Raw genomic sequence first — 23,511 nt, 5'->3', positions numbered from 1 at the left:
TTCACTTTTAACACAAACAAAATTTCACATGTTGAATCTCATTTCTTTCAAGATATAAAAATTGAGAATATGGTAGGAGGCATAATATTCCAAATGAAGTATATCCCTGGAGAACATTCTTTTCTGAGATAACCCTCAAAATGAGTCTTCCTAGATGGCTCATAATCTCAGCTCACTTTAAAGATGCTAACAGTCAAGCAGGGTCTCACTTGCCATTATCTGTTTTTTTATATATATTTTTATTGAATATTTTCTTTATTTACATTTCAAATGTTTTCCCCTTTCCAAGTCTCCCCTTCGGAAACCCCCATCTTCTCCCTCTCTCCCTGCCTCTATGAGGGTGCTCCCCCACCCACCCACCTACTCCTGTCTTCCCGCCCTGGCATTCCCCTATAATGGGGCATTGAACACCCTCAGCCCCAAGGGCCACTCTTCCAACTGATGTCCAAAAAGGCCATCCTTTGCTACATATGCAAGCGGCCGGAGTCATGGATCCCTCCATGTGTACTCTTTGGTTGGTGGTCCAGTCCCTAGGAGCTGGGGGGGGGGGGGGTCTGGCCGGTTGACTCATTATCTTTTTTTGACTGAGACAGCAACAAAAATATCTTCACAAACAAATGCATACGTGAGTCTACATATGCGTGCATATCAATTTTCTCTAGTTCTACTATGTTGTACTGACTCATAAAATGATACTTCATGGTTTATCTGCCAATATGTCAGAAGCATCTATGCATATTAATAAATATTTGGTATTCGCTGAAAGCCCACTGAGAAAAAGTGATATCTCTCTCCTTTGAAGTACATTTTATTTTATATCAACGATTCATGCACAGCAAAACCAAGATGGTGCTAGCAGAGTTATCAGTTATACTCCTTCAAGTCAACAAATACCAAACTCTACCAAAATGTCCAGAAACCATCTTTCAGGTCTGGTGCACGCCAGTGAGTCAGACCTCAAAGCAGATTTGTAAAACACTCCCCTGACTCTGCAGGGCCCATTGAATTAGATCAGGAAAATATGAATTCTAAAGAACCTCTTCTGCAGCAAAGGAAACCTCCACAGCGTCATGCCCATTCATCAGAGCTTTAGAACTGAGAGGGCAAACTGCAGGTGAGCAGCAACTACTGCAGCTGCCATGCAACCTAAGCAATGGAATGAAGTAAGCTATTGCATCTAGTGAGAATCCACTGAACAGCCGCTCCAACACAGCCTGTTTCTTCCACGGCTAAGAGTTGCAGCTTTCTGAGCATTCATGGGAAACATCTGGTAAAACCACGTCTTTTTGAAGATGACTAAAGATACAGGCTCTGGAACTAGACCATCTCTGTTAAATATCCACGTTATCAGTTAAAGCCATGAGTCTTGGTTCAGCTTATTAACCTCTCCGTGCTTCATCTTTCCGCTTAAAAAATAAAATCTTCACCATATTTTTCTATAATAACCAATTGAGTTAATCCACTAGTGTGTACTAGAACAAGGCCTTCGGCATGAGAAGAAATTAAAGGAAGAGGTAATACCAGTTTATACTCTCTGATCACCTTCATTTAAAGACATGGTTTCTGTCTTCCCTGACCCCAATGGAAGATGCGGAATTAGATCTTTACTTTTGTGAGTTTTCCCCCCCAAGAGATAATTATACCATGAGACCTGCTTGCTACCTACCTATTTTCTCATTTTCAGCGGCAAAATAGGGCCATATTTACAAGAAGTAAGCTGGCCAAACAAGTCCTTTGCAAATACCTAAGTAGTGATTACTTTAATACACATCTCTGCTGCACAGCTGATCTCGGGGGGACCCAGAAGGCAAGATCTTCAAGAAGTCACTACACTATGGAAAGCAGAAGAAAACAGAACATGAAGTAGCATAGCTCCAAAAACTGTATAAATGGACTCAGACAAATCCCTAAAGCCAGGCACAGCCATAGTCAAATGATGGTTTTCCCAAGAGAACAATGCTGGCAATCCCCAGGCAGCTGAAACTCTGAGCTACTTCCGTTCCAGGCACAGGTAAGAAAGAAACCACAGTTACAATGTGCTGGATAAAAGTCTTTGGTTTTTGCTGGAAGGACAAAACACTTACTAAAGACCGAGCATCTCTTGGTAAGAGGCTTCCTACACCTTTCCAAGTACATCTGAGAGAGATGACATAGAAAATTTGAAAGGTGCCCTTGAGAGATGCTGGGGGTTGTTTGATTCTTTTGCTAAGAACACATATTAACTCTAGTTGTGAAACTTCCTCATTTATAGACTATAAAATAGAGAAATATAGAATTAGCTTTTGGTACTTGAGACATTCAAAATTAAACATTTAAGTAATGAGTGACCTCTTCATTTGAAACTTACATATATGCTGGGCCCTGGATGAGACTGCCAACAGCAGGTATCTTTATACTGGCTGCTCAGGATTATAGCTTTTTGTGAGCTTGTACCCATAAGAAAATCCAGCAGAATGGTGAGAAAAACTGGCCACAGACACCAACATTTCCAGCATCTGCCCCATATCTCCATTTTAAGCACCCTATAAAAGCAGCAGACTTCAGATTTAACCTACGATTAAGGAACAGCAAGATGAGAGGAAAAACAGAGACTTAACGAGAGACTAAAAAATTCCTCCCATCACATTTTTATGTATTTGTATGTGCTCGTCTATAGAGAGATATGTAATCACTTATGCACAGATATGTACAAATATAAATCACCATATATATGTACATATTGAACTGAGTACATGCACTTGAGTTCATAAATTAAACTAAAGGCAGTCAGTGCCCTCCACATCTGCTCAGTAATGTCCTCAATTTCCATCCTTAGTTAACTATAATGTGTTTATCCCATAGTTCATCCTCCTTCTGAGCAATCTTCTACTCCACCAAAACTTTCAGGAACCCTAAAGGAGTTAACAATGACTCTATATTTCATTTTAAGCCATCTGTTTCAGAATATACAAAAATTTAAAGCATCACCAAGGACAATAGGCAAAAAGTAAAATATTAAATCCAGTTTGAGTTACAATTTGATCTGCAATGCACTGACTTAATTTAAAAAGCTAATATGACATAATAATAGTACACAGAATGAATATTTATTACTCATTCAGGGATAAATAACACTGAAAACACACAAGTAGAAATAATGCAGGATGAGTATACCTGACATGTAAGGGTTAAGTTCACCATGCCTACATAAAAAGCTCTAGACACATATTAGACAATTAAGAAAATCCAACAGGGTGATGGGAAAAACTTGCCACAGACACCAACATTCCCCACATCATTGCATTTTAGGCACCCTCTAGAAGCAACAGACTTCAGATTTAACCTACGATTAAGGAGCTGCAAGATGAAAGAAAAAACCAGACTTAATGAGAGACTAAAAAATTATTCCTGTCACATTTTCATGTATTTGCATGTGTTCTTCTATAGAGACATATGTAATCATTAATGCACAGATATATACAAATATAAATATCCATATATATGTGCATAGTGAACTGTGTACAGGCCCTTGAGTTTGTGCAATAAACGAAAGGCAATCGGGGATCATGGTCAATAGCAGAAGACAATACAATTATTCAATGTCTGAAATGAATGTCCAGCCAGAAAATCAACCGAAATACCTTAGGGCATAAGTGAAGCACAAGTTAATTAAAAATTTGGCATACAAAATTGCCATGCACTAAAACTGGAAGGATCCTGCTATCCTCTGTGCTGAACTGTGACAGGCAGCCTTCCAAGTAGGTGGGGGAGGGGACATTGTTCTCTGGCAGCCACATTTCTTTTGTCCATTCAGTAACAGCCCCCTCTGAGCTGTAGGACTCTAAGTCTACCAAGTCACATTTCCCAGATCCCCTTGCAGATAAACATGAGCATTTAACTTAAATCTGGCCAACAAGCTATGTGCTTCCTTAATGTCTGGAATTCTGTGTCATGATCTTAATAAGAAATGAGCTGCCTTGGTTTCTACCTTCTTGCAATGGGAACCCAGCATGGTGGATGCTGCAACACATAAGCAGCCATGTAAACTCTCTGGCATCTTGTTGAACAATGTGGAACAAACCTGGGCATGCAGACCTACCCAGGGTCTTCTTAATTGCCCACTGGTTCAGATCTTAAAATGTAAAAGAAATAATCCTCCCTCTTTGTTTGGGCTACTTTTTCTTATCCCTGTATAACAGCATGTCATTATTCAGCAAATACTGCCATTTGTTTCACTGTTTTATCTCAGGCTTTTATATGTCTGAAAACCTTCTGAAAGCTCACAAATAAAATGAAGTTGTAATCTGGACTTAATTTTTTAAAAAAAAAAAAGGGGACATTCTACTTCTTTTCCTTTTGAAAATATAAGAGGAAAAAAAAAACATTATGAATTACCCAGTCAGAAGACATGGTTAGATAAGCGTTTTGTCACTTCATATTCCATAGCTTAATAATTAAGGTAAGTTGCCTGCAAAACTTTCTAAAGAAGCAGATAGCAGACAATAAGAACATTCTTTAAGTCATAAGAATGAGTAAGTAATTTTAAGACTATGTAAACTAAGGGTAAAGGAAAGCAATCTCTATCATTCCTAGACAGCATAAGAACAGTTGTGGATGGATGGATGGCCCATTGACCTTCAGTGTCACTCCCTGGAGCAGTAGGCACTAGACTGGAATGCAAACTTTCAAATGCCAGCATCTTTTCCCCGCGGCATGGGCAAGCATTTCTGAGCCAGGCAAATGAGCTACAACACAAACGTAAAACCGCAGAAGTAACTTTATATTATTGTGTATGGAAGTCATTATATACTACATAATTTCCTGAGGAAGTGAACTGAGTAAAAAGACCTGGAAGAATTGGAAAGAGATCTTTTTTTTTTTTTTTTTTAAATTCAGAGAGACTCCTAAGAATATAACAGCAGATATTTACACTTCCAAGGAGAAACACTTAACACAGAGTAAAATATTTACTTAGACAACCATGAAAGGCAAGTCTCTTTTGAAAACATAAGCTTTAAGTACTCTCAAGTAGATTGGGGAAGTGGGTGAAGTACTTGTAGCTTCATATAATGTTTAAAGTATATTAAGATACTGTCTGCCCTAGAAGCAACGTTGTCAATGGGCAATGGTCTTTCCAGTAAGGTCAAGGGTGCTATTCTCTGTGGGGTTCCAAATCACCCAGGCAAAATGAAACCTTTCACCCCTTGAGCTTTTCTGGTACTTCCTGAACATTCTACCAAATTCTTAACACGTGCATCATTGCTTCTTCTTACCCTCTGCTTACCACAGAACTGCTTCAGAACAGCTGGAAAGGGGAGTCTTATTTATATTCAAAAGCATCAACTCTAAAGATAGGGATTGTTCAAGTCCAAAGTCCCCCAAATCATGTGTGTCTGTGGCCTTAGGCATGGTACTTAACCCTCTCAAGCCATACCATTAAAATACATACAATCATCAAATGGATAGCTCAAAGGATTACAAGGGTTAATACATAAACATTTTTTAGGCAAGTGTATAGAATATAGTAATGATCACATTAATATCAAATCAGTGTCTGACTCCAGAATTTCTGGATAAATCATCTATGAATAAAAGGTGTATTAGAGGCAAAGTTGTTATACTTACAGATATTAATTTTAAATGCAGCGTTTATTTCTAAAATGTTTTTAAAATATTCTAGTGAAAAGATAAGCTCGATGACATTCTGGGGTGACTGCAACCCAAAACAATCATCTCTTGAATTTACTCAAAAAGGTTCTAGGATTGGAATGATAAGGTCTGCTTTGAAAGAATGGGACTTGAATCCTGGGACACTCTTGCTCAGAATATACCCTGTCAAGCTAACTTAGAAGACTGATCTGGAGTTTGAAGTCATGTATTTCAGAGACACTACTGTTTCACTTCATATCAGTTTTGCTTTCAGCCTCCCTGACACCTAACTCCTGTGAAGACCTGGTGACCAGTATGTGTCATGATTATTTTACGAGCAAAACTTCAGTTTAAATATCAACAAGAAAACTACCTGGAAACATATTTGTGCATTTTGTGTGTGTGTGTCAGAACCTAATGTAACCAGCTCTCCATTTCTACAGGCTCAGCTTACTCAGACTCAAGCTTTTGCAGACTGAAAATGTACTTAGGGGACTGGAGAGTTGACTTAAACACTGGAGAGAGTTTAAGAGCATTGACTGTTCTTCCAGAGACCCTGGGTTGATTCCTAGTACTGACATGACCTATTATGATGCCTATGAACCATAACAGCAAACAGCACAGAAGAAGAATCCAAAGGGTGTAGTAGTGGCATACATATCTCAGTGAAAATTAATTATTATTCTCTTTCAACCACAATTCTAATGTCTCTGTTTCAAATCACTCAGGAATTTCTCACTCAGAGATTCCTACTTTTGTAGTCCCCATATCAAAGAAGGCTAGATTATGTATGGCACATTTCCCAAGTGATACTTTATAATGTTCCTTTTATTCACTAAACATTTTCAATACATTTATGATATGACATACCCTCAGAACAAAATACTGTTCATGTGAATTTTCTATTCCTTTGGCAGTCTATATATTCAAGCTATTGTTGACTGTATCATAAAGAGAGTAGCCAAATTTTATAAGTGCATGTTCAACAAAGTTCATGGTTCAAATTCCAGGTGGGATGGTACCCTCCAAGGGAGGATGCATGAGCCTCACTCAGAAGAGAAAACAAAATATTCATTGGGGGTGGATAGAGAGAAGGAATTGATGGGGCAGGTGAGGAGGGGAATAGGAATGGGTATCAGGGGCTGAGAGTGAGAAAGAAAATTGGAGAGCTGCGGGGAGGGGGTTATATCTGTGAGACTAGCTGGAACACAAGAGGCTCCTGAAAGGATATAAAAATGACCCTAGCTGAAATTCATACCAGAGGGTGATATGGAGACTGAAGTGGCCACCGCCTGTAGCCAGGCAGGTCTTCCAGTGGAGGGAAGGGGAGATCAACCCATCAACAAAACATTCAACCCAAATTTTGTCTTGCCTTCAAATGCACAGTGATAAAGAAGGAGCAGAGACTGAGGGAGCAGCCAACTAATGACTGGCCCAACCTGAGATGCATCTTATGTGAGAGAGCCAACCTAGCACTATTAATGATACTTTGCTATCCTTGCAGACAAGGACCTAGCATAAGTGTCTCCTGAGAAGCTTCATCCAGCAGCAAGTGGAAACAGATGCAGAGACCCACAGCCAAACATCAGGGTGAGCTCTTGGAGTCATATGGAAGAGTGGGGAATAGAACTAAGCAAGCCAGAGAGGTCAAGGACACCACATGAAAGACCTACAGAGTCAACTAACCTGGGCCCATGGGGGCTCACAGAGACTGATTGACCAACCAAAGAGCATGCAGGGATTGGAACTAGGCACCTTAGTTCATTTGTAGAAGATATGCAGCTTGGTCTTCCTGTGGGTCCCCTAACAATAGGATAGAGTGCTATCTCTGACTCTGTTGCCTGCCCACAGGATCCCCAACCCCTAACTGGACTGCCTGGTTGGTTGGCCACAGTGGGAGAAGATGTGCTTAGTCCTGATGGGACTAGATGTCCCAGGATGGGGTAGTACCCAAGAGGGGACTTCCTCTTCTCTGAGAAGAAGGAAAGGGCATAATGGGGGAAGATTTATAAAGATGGGACTGGGAAAAGGGGAAGGACAGGCTAAAATTGGGATGTAAAGTGAATAAATAAATATATTTTAAAAAAATATCCCAGGTGAGACTATGCTTCCAAAACATTGAACTAACTAGCTTTGACTAGAAACTCTTCCCCTCTGACAGAGAGGATCTGACAGCACTTGAAAAGGCAAGGCCTCTCTACTGAATAGAGATGCTCCTCTCAATGAGAGCACGCTGTGAGGTATATTTTTTTGTCAGTCTGTCAAACCCTGACATGCAGCTCACCCCACACAGTTCAACAGATCTGGTCAGTAGCAGCTAATTCCCAGCCCTCTGACAAACCACGTGAGCTGTGCAATCTAACAAATAAAGGAGACTTGTGGATAATTTGATATTATTCTAGTTTCCTTCTGCTGGTCTAAGGCCTGTAAAGTAGTGATTTAAAAAGACCTGTGGACTATCTCATATGTTTATTCTGTTATTGTAGCTGTCTTCTATCTTGGAATTCAATGAATGCCTGACTTTGTTTTTTACTTCCAACCACTATTATAATTCTAGTGTTGTATTGTGCCAACGTCTTTCTTATTTTATATATTATTCCTAGACTAGCATACAGAAAACTTGACCTTATAAAAGGGTGCTTTATGACCTTCTAATGCTGTAGGCTGGAATATGTGATGATCGACAGAACAAAGACCACAATTGAAGAAAAATACAACACAGTAATACAGGTGGCCTTGGAATCTAATTCTGAGAATGTTATGTGAGATGGCTCCTATTGGGTCTTCCAAAGAATGCATGCACAAATAAAGGCTGGAAATATGGAGTTCATCTGAGCAATGCAATCCCAGGAAGAACTAAAGGTGTGGAGAAATGAAAGGTAGAGATGGGAAGAAAGCCAGAATGGAACATGAAATCAATGAATAATGATACATGGTTATAGAAGTTCAATTTCACTGAGAAATGTGGGAAAACTGAGAAAAACATGTCTCAGATCTACCCCCAAATAAAAAAGCTGAGACACTTAAGGGATGTTTCTAGCAGATCCCATCTGTAACTGGTCTAGAGCTGCTCCAGGGCATTCATTCCTGAGGAGCTCAGCCAGCCAGTGCCTGACTGTGAGCATTCCACAGGAGACAGCACAGCAACCAGGAGCAAGCGGCACATCCTGGATGTCTAGGGAGTTTCAGAGGGCAAGGCACATCCGATGCAGAGCACAGATGCCTCCCGCACACATTTCCAGGACCAGGACACATTGGAGCAAGTCTTTAATTGGGGTTCACACTGATTTGAGAAACGTTCTGATGATTTGGAGACATGGTTCTAGGCCATGATGTACTATTATCGAAACCCATCTTTGTTGTTAATAGCACACCAGGGAACTTTTCATAAGTGGCCTTGGAAACTACAACATCCTGATAAAACATTTAAAGAACCTCAGCCCTCTCTATGAGGATCTGCCTTTATCAATCACAGGGCCTGTATCACCCCTCCAGTTTCTTTAATGTCTCTCCTAGTCTTTACGGCAGCAGCAGTACCTTTTTAAAAGCTAATTTTCATGAACATACACCAAACAGAAAGGAAGAAAATATGAGTTTTTTGGAGGGACCAGCATTGACAGGATTATAAGGACTTAGTACATAAAACTAAGGGATTCTGTGAATGACACAAAGGTACAGGCAAAGTGGCCCATGGATTAAACTTGTGTAAAATCAGGGTTTTTCTCACATGTTTCTATTTTGCCACCAAAAAACCCAATAACACAAAAACAAAACTCTCCATACTCAACCAAATAAAGGCCTCCTCAGAGAAAACTCTGTGGATTGTTGACAGTGTATTCCACTGGTTTTCAACACCACAGGAAGAGCTTGTAGCTACGCAACTTAGTTAGATTTTATTTTCACAGAGGCATGACATGTGGACAAGCTAAACTTTGAAGACAACAGAGAATACTGGAAGCCATTTTCCCTCTCTTGTCTCTTCTTCTCCCCTTTGCTCTTCTCACTGTCTTCTCATTTCCTTCTAATTTTCCTCCTGGCATTTTTTTTCTCTTTGTCTCACTGTTTTCTTTTTGGTTAATATGAAGTATAAGCTTGAATAAAGATGTAACAATGTTATATGCAATAAATATATACACATACACCTATATATGCATATATGATCAATATATTAAATGCATTTAGTTTTAACATTTTGAAAAAATATTTTCATAAAAATATTACTTTGTCCCCCTTGACATGTAAATAAACACGAAAAAGGAGTCGCTAGAACCTAACTGGGTAAGTGTCAAGACAAAGCTAGAGATAGATTAAAAATAGCCACAGAGTGATACGCCAAGTTGTGGCTTCATTTCCCTAAGAAATGGCATACAGGGAAGAAGCCAGAATTGCTCTTACCATTGCCTTCTGGCTCTGAGCCTGGAGCTGTCAAGTTCTGGACAAACCATGCCATTGTCATATATTAATGGCTGACTTTGAGTAGTGTACTCAAGAACCTCTGTGAGCTAACATGCTTCTATGGACTTATGATTGCTTACCTTCAGTTTTCTTTTAATGCACAATGCCTCCTTGCAAACTGGATGTGTTGTAGAAGGGAATCCCCCAAAACAGTTTATTGGACAACAAATACTCAGAAGTTCTAACAGCTCTCAGATGTGGTCTCAGATGTATCACAGGCAATAATCACAGTTATATGCACATGTGTCCCCATTGCTATGAAAGCTACTAATGTGAGAGACACACTCATTTAATAATAACCCAATGTTATGTAGAGAGAAGCATTCATCCCTTAGCACTTACTGAAATGATGTCAGATTTGGGCATGAAGAGAAGCCAAAATGCCACTCTCTAGACTCGCCCTTATCACCATTATCATACCTGATACACAAAAATAAAATAAAAGTGCCAATATTTTTAAGCCAGCCCTTATTTAACTATATTGTTGAATATCAACAGTGTACTGATCTACACCCACAATTTGATTTGAATGAAGAGAACAATAATTTAGGGCTATTAAGTCCATATAAGAATAAACAAAATAGGCCAGGCGGTGGTGGCACACGCCTTTAATCCCAGCACCTGGGAGGCAGAGGCAGGCAGATTTCTGAGTTCGAGGCCAGCCTGGTCTACAGAGTGAGTTCCAGGACAGCCAGGGCTACACAGAGAAACCCTGTCTGGGGTTTTTTGGTTTTTGAAAAACCAAAAAAAAAAAAAAAAAAAAAAAAGAATAAACAAAATATAAACTCTTCCATCCATATTTAGGGGTATGGGGTTAGGTGATGGAAAAATTGCCGAGAAACGTCTTTAAAAACACCACGTGTACTGCAGAAACAGCAACTAACCCTTCTGTCTACCAATATGCTTTGCCTTTAAGAAGTAGCCTATAACCCATTGTAGGGGAACATGCCCGAAACCCCACCACTTGGAGGCTGAGATGGGAGAAGTTGATAATTTCAGACAAGTCTAGACTGCAGATGTGAAAATCTGTCTCAAAGGAAAAAAAAAGAAAAGAAAAGAAAAAAAAAAGTACAGAAACAACTGGAGTCTAGTTTTCTTCCTCTTGTGTCCGGCTTTGAGAAAAAGGCACCGGAAATGACAGTATGCCATGGTGAACCTAAAATTCTAGGAGGCTTATTTTCCTCCCCCCTCTCTCTGGTTGCCCTGGTCAGCCACCATGTGATCAAGCTGGGGATGACCCCCTAGAGGATGAAGGGCAGTTACTGACCCAGTTACTCCGTCATTACAACAAACTGACTCCTGGCATATAAGTAAACCCAACCAGAAGAGCCCACTGCTGAGAGAGCCTAACGAAATCTCCAACATTCAGATATGCAAAACTAAACAGCTTAGTGCCTTAAACCAGTGGGACTGGGACAGTCTATTAATTAAGCAACATTTCCTTGGCAATGGAGAACTGATGCATCAATGGTGGTAAGATTTCAACACAGGCTGGACTCATGATGCAGGCATTCCCAGACCTATCTTTTGAGGAAAAAGTAATTATCAATCTTATCCAGCCATGAATCCTGCAAGCTGACTGGCCTAAACAGATAAGGTCACTGATATGGTCAGTGAAATGGATGGCATGGAAGTAACCACACACTTTCTGATAGGATTTACAGCTTGAATGAGGAAACCCATACCTGACACTATTAACATTACCTATGTCTGGATAAGCAACAGGCCCTATGGGAAAACCTAATGCTCTTATCCTGCTAGGTGAACATAATATTAAAATGGCTTCAAGTGACTTATTACTACCCCCATTGATCGGCACATCTCTCAACTCTCACTAGAGAGGCTTCTTCTTGCTGTAGATGATACTTAACACAGACACCCTCGACTGGTTGAGAGACAGAGTCTATTAAGTGTTCGGCCCTAAATAGAACATACCCACCATACCCCCAAAGGCTCGGGGATCTTCAGGAAAGAAGGCACTGAAATATTCTAAGAGCCAGAGGTGTTAAAGAACTTTTTAAAAAGTCAGTGTTTTCCAGACACAAGTCAGCTATCTATCCGTAGGAACTCACAGTGATTGTGATAGCAAGCTACAAGACCAGCACAAGGTCAAACCATACAAATCTAGCATGAAAGGGAAGGTGGGAAGTGGACACGCAATTCCGTTACTAGCTGAAGAGCTATTGGCACTTGACAGCTACTGCAAAAGGTAGAGCCCGTTTCTTTTAATGGTGTGACTCCTGATAGGTTGCTTATACTCCAAGTCAAACTCGACTCTCAAGAGTAGTTAAGTAACACATATGGGGCTAGATGTATTTAAATGTTTTCTTTTATTTTTTCTTAGTTTCTTGGTTTCTTGGTTCTTTCTTTCTTTCTTTCTTTCTTTCTTTCTTTCTTTCTTTCTTTCTTTCTTAAACAGAACTACCTGTATGCTAGGATATACTTGGAGACAAGGCTAGAGAAAAGCAAACTTGGACTATCATTACCATTTTGTTTGTGAATTCTGAGCTCACTATTGGTCTATGTCTTCTCATTTGGAACTGGGGTGCTTGATAAGTTTCAAAGCAAGACATAAAGAAAACAAAGTGCTCCTAACAGAATCTAAACAAAAAGAAAACATTACTGAACAGTAAGCAATAACAAGGAAGAAAAAAAAAAAAGAAATAACAAGGAATGTTTTAAACTAAAAGGACCAGTGGACAGGCTATTTAATAACTGTACAGCTTTGAGTTTTAACAAAAAGACTGCCTACATTTTATGCTTCATTTTCATGACTAACAAAGTAACACAAAACCTTATTAAATTGTAGCAAGATGGATAAATGATGATTGGGAAAAGAACATGCCAGAAAGCTCCCAGGCCTGCTCACACTGACAACCTTAGTAACAAGCTGGCTTGAGCTTGAGCTCAGCTTTCCACATCAAGTCTCTGCACTAGCAGGGACTAGAGGCCCTGGAGGTTTGCACTTTCATTTTCTAGCACTAAAGCTCTGTGAGATCCTCAGCTTCATGGCTGAATGGTGTTTGGGGAATAAGGCTATTTACCCAGCATGCACTTGCCCCCCTGAATACTAACTTGGAACAAGCACTTGCTAGGAGATCACCTATGTATGCATGGTAAGAGCCCTCCAGCATCGCCTACCATGAGGCCTTGAAACTCCTTCAAAACCTAATAATGAATAAGAGAACCTGCAGAATTAGATACTCTGACAATGAGGCCAGGGAGTTTGTTTAGCAAGCTCTCTAAGAGAGTCTGACACAGCCTAGAGGATGAAAATTGTGGTTTCAAACCATTCTGGTGTATTAGTTTTCTCCAAACCCTTAAAAATCCATCCACTTAACATTCTCCTACTTTGAAACCCTCCAGTTGTTAAAAGAACTTGCATGTCACGGTTACCCAGTGTCTGCTTGCCCTTTGACTTCACTCCTTCATTTATTTAATACTTACCAAGGCCTACTATGTGCTAAACATGTTATTGAAAATAAACAAGGATCTTTTTCTTCCTGGGTTTACATTCATGTGTGTGTGTGTGTGTGTGTGTGTGTGTGTGTGTGTGTGTGTGTGTTTATGGGAGAAGTGGTGGGTGTGGATAGAGATTAAGCAAAGATATCATGACACACAACATGCTAGTAAATCAGATAACTTAAGACATAGAAAAGGGGAGGGGAAACGAGACTGCATATGTCCCCAGCAGGACCTGGGGACAATGAGCTGCCTTCATCTTCCCAAAAAGACCACTGTAGGGAAGAAAACAGAAACTCCACCTTCCTGGTCCTAAGAGTTAGTCAGTAGCTTCCAACCTCTTACTTTCTTTCCCTCAAGCTTTGATACCTTCATGTAATTGCAGCTATAGTCTTTATGAACCTTGGGAAGACACACTGTGAGGCAGAGATATGTACACAGGCATTGGTTAGGGAATAAATGTGGGATCAGTTAGAAGGGAATGGGAGGAAAATAAAGGCAATGGAGACATAAAGAAGAGAAGGGTAGTAGAGAAAAAGAGGAGGGCTAGGAAGGGAAGGTTGAAAAAGGAGGAGGAAAGGGGGGATGGGGCTAGAGAAGGGTGAGGGTAGAGGGGGAAGGGAAGTGAGAATGTGAGCGAAAGAAGTGAGGCTGGAATGCAATCACTGAAAATGTACCTGCCAATGTCTTAGGAGCTCTGAGCTGATGTGATTCTTCCTGAAGAAAGTTGAGCACCTGAGTCAAAACTCATTAGGTCAATTTCTACAGAGGAGTATCCAATATGAGTTGGTGTACCAATACCTAGCACCTGACAAACCAAACTAACTCAATAAGGGCATGAAAAAAAAGGGAACACAAACCCCAAATTTCTTGTTTTATTTTTTTTTAAATATATTTTTTTCATTTGAGACTATTGAGTAATAAAAGTTTGGCTCAAATGTCCATCAAATGCTCATCCATCACTCAAGTGCCTTGTAGTGTTAGCAGTATTGAAACCCTAAGTCTTTGCAGGAGAGTGTTAGTTCTGCCAGATATCAACAAAGTGCACAAGTTCTTACTCAACTGCCAAGATTATAATTGCTTGCAACTGAAAGTAGGCAAAGAAATTAATGTTGCAGAATGGTGTTCAACTCCCCGAGAGCCAGCAAATTTACTCAAGACTGGATATCATCTGGAAAGCAGGAGGAAAAACTCCATGCAATATAGTTAGTTTTTTCCTGAAACCCTGAGTGGTCATGGCTAATATGGTAAATATTTAATTCCATCACTTGCAGTTAGCCTTTGACCTCAGTGTTTCACTTGAACAGCTCAAGGAGTTTAGGCAAACATTCAGTCTCCTATTACCTATTGCCTGGTGTTCTTGCAGGCTTAGCTGGCTGCCTTGGGCCAGAATCAGAGGAAAAAGGGTAAGCAAGACTAGAAGACAAGAAATTTAATGGGAGTGGAAGAGGAAAAAAAACAGGAGCTGAACATGACCTCCAAGAATGAGAAAGATTCCACATACCCCTTTTTGTTATATAGGAGGCTACAGTCTGAAACAAAAAGGGGGAGCTTGTATCTAATGACTCCAGGAAAAAGGAATGATTTCTTTCTCTTTAGAGAAGAAATCCAGTGCCCTGACAAGTCTTCTTAGCCCGTCAACAACCTGAGTTTGCCTAATTAGTCCTTCTGATTTCAAGGACAATTTCCTATTGTTGAACACCATGATCAATAGAGGTCTGGTGACTCTTTAGTGTCTAGTTCTGAGAGTGTCTCATTAGGCCGGGCCACAAGAGACCTGCAGGAGCACTGGAAGTAGTGAAGCAGCAGCTACACTGACCAGCCCAATGAGCACCCTGGAGCCTAGCACACACTGTGAGCCATCCAGACCTGAGCATCTTGGGGTTGTTGTTATATAGCACATTTTGCAAAATCATAAATGGCACTGCTCTTTCCAGTTGCATCCTCTGATTTGAAAAAAAATGCTGTTGCTTTCTGCTTTAAGGGAAAGCCAGGCTGAAGGAGAGGCTAAGCATCCTCTCAAACACTCCAAAATTCTTCTTCAAAGAACAAGAGTCTCCTCCAAATCTCTGTACCTTGCCCACAGAAGACAATAGCTAAGTAGCAAACTGGCAGTGTGCATGGAGATCAGTGACTCATGTTCTTCCTGGGGACACAGAATCTCGGGTCTTCTCCATTCTTAGAAATCAAATCCCTCATCTGTAATTGTGTGTTTTTGCCAAGTATGTAAAAGACTCAGGTCATCAACTAGATCATCATTTAGTGGCCTTAGGATCTGACTGTCTCAGAGACCACCTCCTCAGCTTCCTAACCAACAGTGGCAACTGAGGTAAATTTAGGTCCTGCTAAGAGCAAACAGTGACTCTAGAGTCATGGAAATATTTCCTTGTTACCAGAGGTTGTTTCAAATCATCAAGCCAGCCAGCATCTGAGAAGTGGCACATGCATTTAATAGAGATTAAAGCTAGCCTCACACTGAGAAACAAGATCAATCAAATGTCACTCAATCAAACACAGTCAAGTATGTCTCTCCTCTCATTTCAAAAAAGGAAGATAGATCACAGTGAAATCTAAATGGTACACTTTCCAACTCAATCGGGCTCCCACTGATTGCATAAAACTATAAATGAATGCAATGCTTTCTAGATCAGACATGGTCTCAGAGGGATCCAGAGGCTTGCAAATATGTACTGTAATAAAACAGATACATCTACTCAAGTATCTAACATTGAGGATAATGCCATAAGACCAAGTAAGGCCAATTCACTTTTCTCCAAGGCACTGACATTATGTATAACCTAATAAAATTTGGGTTATCTAATGACCGGGAGGACCCTCATGCTCTTCTTAGTCAATCCCAGGCCTAAAGCAACCAGGATTTTTTTTGACACCATAGATTAATTTCACTTGTTTCCAAATTCATGCAAATATAAGATATATAAGCTTACTCCCTCAGCATTATGTTTTAGAAGGACACCTAAGGCTGTAAATATCAGACTTCACTTTTTCATGTTGCTACATAGGATTTCTTGGGGCAAATGTAGAACCACAAATTTTAAGCTTTTGTTCTGCTACTTGAAGCTGATTAAAATGTTAATATAGGTAATGTGCATTGTTTCTTTTAAAACAACATTATTTTAAATTTCAAATATAGTTTAAGAGAGAGAGGGAGAGAGAGAGAGAGAATATGCCTCAGACCTACAGTAAACATTTTATCTTCAAGACCTATTGCTGGCCTGAGAGAAGCTCATCAACCTGTCATCACCTCTTAGGCACAACAGCAACAATACAACCTGAAGAATAATTCCCTGGGTGCTTTATTTCTGGCAAACTCCCTTAACTGGCTAACGCACTAATCCCTTTCTTAGAAGAACACTTAGCACTGGAAACCTGTGAGGCAAACACAAAAATCCAAGTCCCAGTTTCATATGCAAATCAGCACCATGGAAACCAGGGCAGCACTGCTGGGCTCAGGGCAACTGGTGGGGAACAGATGCTCTATGAATCAAAAGCTGAAGAAAAGTGCTGTCAACAGGATTATGGACCCAGCCTGCTACTCACCCTGTGGCCTCCTTTAATTCTCAACTAAGAGCCTGCAGCTTGACACTTCTGTGGACTAGGTCATCCTCCTCGGGCTTCTAAGTCTCATTTGTGACCCCAAATAACAAACTCTTGCTTATTGACAACACAGACATCCAGGTGTAACATTCAGTGATCTTACAGTTACAGTAAGTACAATTTCAGAAATCTTTAACAAAATAAAAGTGTTTCTGTGTCAGGTATGTAACTGTAGGAATACTTTTGTCCCCAATTCTTCTTGTGTGACCTCTAAATGTCATTATGAAGTTCAACACTACATCTGATGATAGAAATGAATATCATTGTCTATAGGGTACAGTGGCTGTACTTGGAAAGGTGTGCATAGACTTCTAGAGTGATTAACATATTCTTCTTTTGGTCGGAATGATGATGTCACCAGTACACATATCATCATTGAACTATACAAAAAAAATTCATTCATTTTACCATAATCAAATTTACTGCTATAACACAACAGAAAGAATGCATTATAAATATAGAGTTGCATAGATCATACTAAATCCAGAGGTTCCTAATTCCCAAGAACCCTGATTCACTGAGAGGAGCTAAGGGCTGCAGTGAGACCAAGAAAGTCCAATGGACCCTGGTTAATGAGTGCCCCGTCATCCAGTTAGAAAACTCTAAAGTCTTTGTGGACACTTCACAATCATAACCCAATATACAGATACTTGCCAAACTTCCTGTACCACCAATGACCTATACAAGACAGTCGGGAAGCACTTGGACTCTTTGCAAAGCCATGATGTCTGAAGAGGAGAGCCAAGCCAAGGCACAAGCCAAGGCAAGGTGACATCTGACACTGAGCCAGGTTGGCAGTGAAGCCCCTGAACATTCTCCAAGCCTTTCCCTCTCACCCTCTCTCTGAAAGGAAAAAAAAAAGGGGGAAGACTTTGCTGTGTTCCATCCCAGCATTTTCTTAGAATGAACTGTTAAAGATCCTTTTGTCATTTGATTCTTGTTTTTAAGCTTGGGTACCAGACAGGTTTATCCTAGAAGATAACCCAACTCAATTACTTATAGATAAGTCAGGATTGATTCTTTTAACTAAGTAATCATTAGCTGCACAATACAGACCTGGGTGATAACTATCAAGCATTTTCCATTTAAGAACACAAATAGCTTCCTTGCAAAGAAGTCAATACTCACTCTACTCACTTGATGTAGGGCCTATGAACCAACTCTTACTCTTCCCAGTGGACAGAGTCAAAGGCATTCTTAGGCTTACTTGATGTGCTTGGCCTATCTTCTAGCTGGCGACTCCTAAAGCTGTTTTAGGAAATAGCTGAATTCAAACCAGAGAGCCTTGTACTCATGAACACTGTCATCAAAGGAATTTGTGACTTTGATACAGACACATTTCCTGACCCACCTCAGGGTCTTCACCTCCATAAATAAAGGGGTAGAAATAAATGCTGTCTTCTCACCACAATAGTCAATGATCAAATGGAAACTGCTTATAATGGTTGGTCTCAGTAATACTTGGTTTCTGACCCAACTATGATATATATGTACATTTAATTCTACTTGGCTCTAATTTTAAAGAGGACAAGTATGAAATGGAGGAGTGACAAAAGAGGAGTGGAGGACAAAGGCACATGAATGACAATATCATAATAAAATTCATTATTTGCCATGCTAAGTGAAAAAATTAATAAACACATTTGATAGCTTCCACCATTACAAAGGAGAACTCCATTAGCTCATATCTATCAGATATAAAGGGAGAATAAAGCTAATGTTGGTAGATTTTAATATTATTATCATTATTCATAATTACTCAACAAATAGGGCTTAATGGTTCATGGTAGAGCTTATTCGAAGTTCATGGATCATATGGATTAAAATTCTACCCTTTCCACACTTAATTATATGATATTTGGGAAACTACAGAACCTCCTGCATTTTAGTGATTTTTTAAATCTGTAAAATGGGTCTATTCACAGTCCTTCCCTCATAATCACTATGAGGATTAAGTTAGTTAATTTTTTGCAAAGAATATAAATCCTCTGGCCCATGTTAAATCTTATATACATGTTTATTAAATGATAAATTAAAAGTGAATATTTTCTCAAAAATAAATTTGACAGTTATCAAATAACCATCTCTCCTTTTAAATAAGATCCTTTGTATGAATCAGCAGTAGATTTTGCTTATTTGACAGGAGTACAATGTTTCTGGATTGACTAGTCTGACATTTAAAGTCTCCTCTAACAAAAGATCCAATCAGCCCTGGAGAAGAGACGATCAAGCATCAAGCAGACCTGTTCCTAAGTAACAACACAATTAATGATTAACAATGGGAAACCACTGACTAAAACCAAATTAAACCCCTCATTAACACGGAAATATTGTTTCCACTATGAAAAGAAGCAGTCGGGCATTTACAGGTGATTCCAGTTGATAACTTGAGCGACTCAAACAACTGCTCCATTCATCAGACACATCAGGCATGCGTACCTCTGCTGAGTCCAACCCTACCAGGAATCATTTGACGATGACTGCAGAAAGAGAAGGTTATTTCTGATTAATTTTATGGAACCAATTAACATTGAATCTAGAGCCCCTGGGAGATTTAATTGACAACCCCCCAGATGTCCATTTCTACACCCACCATGTGCACCTCACTCCCAGACCCACCCTGAGGTCTTGGGCATGTTTCCTTTAAAATCAACACTATTTTTAGACATGGAAATGTGGAAGCTTTTGCTAATTCTATTTAGAGAGCATGCAGGATGCCAGCTAAATGCCCCACTTTACCTCATCCCTCACCAGAACGACAGTTGGAAACACTTAGTTCTGCTCTGCTTCCATTGTGTCTCTGAAGCCATTTGAGTGATTTAAATCACAGATAAGTATTTGCAAACGAGCTTAAGAAATAAAGATGTGTCTGAACACTCCGAGCTGCCTTGTTAGTAATGTGCATGGTTCTAGGTTAATTTTGGGGGAGTTGGTTAATGCTTTGTAAATTGCAACAGAGTTCTTCCCTGGTTGTAACATTTCATGGGTAGATTGGTGCTTCCAGATGAAAAATTTGTTTAGCCCTGTTAAGTAAGATATGTCTTAAACTCTCCACTTACAAAATTGCAGGGGAAATTATGCCCCCCAAAGCTCTATGTGGACTTTCTAAATAACCTCTAACCTGCTACGCAAATAGCAGTAAGTTCAGTATTGTCTTATTTCATAGAACATTTCGTGTGGCTAGCTTTAGGCTGATCATGGTAGAGATACCAAGAGAATCTATAAAAACGATTATTAATCCCACTTTACAGATAGCAAGACTAAGGATTACACACAGTAATGAGTTTGGACAGAGTGAATAACAGGTCTATGATTAATCTGAAACTTGATTAAATTTAACAAAAGCACAAAGTATAAAAGACAGAGTATGTGTAAGAGACTTTATAACCTGACAGGTCCTTGAATGTGGCATTTCTGGGGCACTGGGACCTTTAGTCATAATAAATCCATTGCAAACAGAGAGGAAAGGGGTGAAGATCTGTAGAAACACCTAGCCTTTTCATTCTTTGCTCTCTTCTGTTCTCCTTCTCTAACAGAACACTATTCCCTACATCCAATCTCAGTACAGTGGGTGATAACCAATAGAGTGTCTTCTGTGATAGGAATGGTTCATAGGCTTAGCATCCTCTGGCAGCTCCTAAACTGTCAACAAAGAAGGCATTAAAGGCAACACATTAATGTTTCGTCAGAGTTAGATACAAAGGAACAGGCCTAAGGCAGGGTACGGTGGCACAAGCCTATTGCCTCAGCTACTGAGAGGACTTAGGCACAATCACTGGAAACTAAGAGTTGAGGAACCATGTCTAAAAGTACAACAACAAAATCCCTACCTATTCAGGCCTTTGGATCCTCTGGAACTGAGTACATGGAGCTCTGGTTCCACAGTCCACTGTTGGTTATTATCATAAGAGTAATGACTTCCATTGACTTAATTTACTTTAGCAGACCAAAAACAGACACTGCAGTCTCCATTGTTTGCCTTGTATGCCTGACTATAAAAACAAAAGCTAGCTGCGACCCAGGCACGGAAATGAGCATCTATATTTGCATGTGCAATTCTAACAGTTACTAAAAGCTGAGTTGACACTGCAACTGATACAAGACCAGGGCCCTAGCCTTGAGGAAAACAGATAAACACCACTATGTAGATCTTTGTCCTCTGAGAACAACTGAAACCATAAATCCCACCTCAGTTTACCTTTTCCTCACACCACTACCACTAGAGGGCGATAGCTATTGACAATAAAGTTGACATAACAGGACTTGGGCTTCTCATTCATTCATTCATTCATTCACTCACTCATTCATTCATTCATTCACCATAAGTAGCTGGCACCTCCAGAAGCTGGCATCAGCTCTCAAGATAAACTGGAAGAATATGCTTTTGACCCAGAAGCACCTGGACTCAAACCCTGATGCAGGTGCTTACCTGTAGTCTCTAACCACGTTGAGCGGACTTCTCTGCTAATGTTTGTTGACTGCAGAGAGGCTCAGTCAGCACAGCACTTTTAGAAATCCAGTTTGGAGCATATGACAGAAACAGCAGCTTCCCTCCAGAAATTGTCAATGGTTGAAGCTTTCAGGAAGGATAAGGGAAGTGCTGAACCACCCCAAAAGACTGAGGATTCTTGATTCTGAGCAAAGGATCAATTCCTGTTTCCTTTTTTATAAAATGCCTCATTGATAGGGCGGAACATGCCAACTACTCAATTTATGATGAGGATTATATAAACACTAGTGACATTTTATACCACAATATAAGCACTCCATAATGACTGGCTATTTGTTACTACAACAATAACAATAATTGTGCATACAAGGACAAGTAGAAACAGAGAGAGAGAGAGAGACAGACAGAGAGAGAGAGAGAGACAGAGAGAGAGAGAGAGAGAGAGAGAGAGAGAGAGAGAGAGAGAGAGAGAGACAGAGAGAGAGACAGAGAGAGAGAATTTTGAAAGGCTTTGAGCTGTTTTGCCCACAAAGTAGGCCCCATGAAAAAGCTTGAGACCAGCAGTCTCACTTATAAAAGAGCTTTTGCACACAAGGAGGCTTTTGATTCATTGTGTTGGCCCCTTGGGATAAATCAGCCTCAAAGGACTAAAACAACAAGGGACTGTCTCTTTGTTTAGTCTTTTTTTTAAAAGAAAAGGAAACTAGCCAATGGGACAGAGACAACACAGAATGCTTCTGGAAAAAGGGAAGTTGAGGTGACTAGAGCAATTGAGGCAGTACCAATTTCTTTTCACAGAGGTAGCCCCAATGTACCACAGACATTGACTCTAGGGGGCACAGCTCACCTGTGAGATCCTCTGGAGACTGAAGTAATTAAGAGAAACAGGCAGATGCTCCAGAACCATGGCCATGTGATGAGGGCATTGCCCAAGTGCTTCTGAGTCCATCAGGTTGAGTCCTCTGTTTCTACTAGGTCAAGACTTTGTTCTCTCATTTGCCCACACAGCTCACTCCTTCCAAAGAGCTGGGACAAGCCCTTGCTCACCTCTCAGTCTGAGATGATCTTTCAAGGAATCAGGAAAATCACTATTCGTTTGACTTGACAACCTGGCCTTTGGTGACCGTTCCATTTTAATTCATGGCTTATTGGCAATCACTCATCTCCTGCTGGAAATTAATTAAGGCTTGTGTTCAGCAGGAGCTGGTATTTGCTTTGAATCTCAGACCCTAACACCTGAAACTCTGAAGCGACAAAAACACATGTCCAATTTGGGGCTCGATGAGGCAAAATTGAAGAGCCCCCTGTTGCTCCCAGCTATTCTGTTCTGAACAATAGACTATAAATGCTCCCAGCAACAATACTCTGGGATGGATTTCTGCCACCTGGAAGTTCCTGCTGATTTTACCAAAAGAGAAAAAGAAATGTATACCTAGACAGGGCAGAATTGGCAAATTTGTACAGGCAAAAACTAATATTTTCAATGATTAAGTATTTTACCATCATGTTTATCATGATATCCATTTTCATGATGTTTGTCATGATAGTCATTTTCTGAAACAAATGGTTCACTGTGTATATGAAGATTTCTAACAAGTCATTTAAGTTGAGGGCATCATGCCAGCTAATAAGCTTTGTGTTTAACAGAGGGCATATCACCCATGGATTTCTCTTATTTCTCATACATATGCCTTTGAAAGCCTCTCTGTGTCTCTGTGGCATTCTTGAAGCCCCCATCTGCTCAGAGAGGTAAGTATAGACACTTTTGAGAATGTCAAGAGTTTGAAGCAACCCTTGCCAAGAAGGCAAATGGGGGAAAAAACCATGACCTTTACTTTGAAACCCCAGGTCTCTATAAAGGATAACATAACAAAGAGGGAACAGGAAGCTTTCTTTTG

The 23,511-nt window shown here is 40.1% G+C and overlaps 1 protein-coding gene and 1 long non-coding RNA gene across 4 annotated transcripts in view; one reads left to right on the top strand and one right to left on the bottom strand.

Moving 5' to 3' along the window:
- LOC143441441 (uncharacterized) overlaps positions 1–9,753 on the top strand; it is a 51,700-nt gene extending 41,947 nt beyond the window's left edge. For all 3 annotated transcript variants that reach the window (XR_013108832.1, XR_013108830.1, XR_013108831.1), the window contains one exon: positions 7,133–9,753. This is a non-coding gene — a long non-coding RNA (uncharacterized LOC143441441). The remainder of the gene's footprint in view (positions 1–7,132) is intronic.
- Plcb1 (phospholipase C beta 1) overlaps positions 1–23,511 on the bottom strand; it is a 664,193-nt gene that overhangs the window by 497,742 nt on the left and 142,940 nt on the right.

This window comes from Arvicanthis niloticus, chromosome 2, assembly GCF_011762505.2.
Source record: "Arvicanthis niloticus isolate mArvNil1 chromosome 2, mArvNil1.pat.X, whole genome shotgun sequence".
Taxonomy (NCBI): Eukaryota; Metazoa; Chordata; class Mammalia; order Rodentia; family Muridae; genus Arvicanthis; species Arvicanthis niloticus.
Note: the sequence above shows the minus strand (reverse complement) of the source record. Positions and strands in the feature narration are given on the sequence as shown.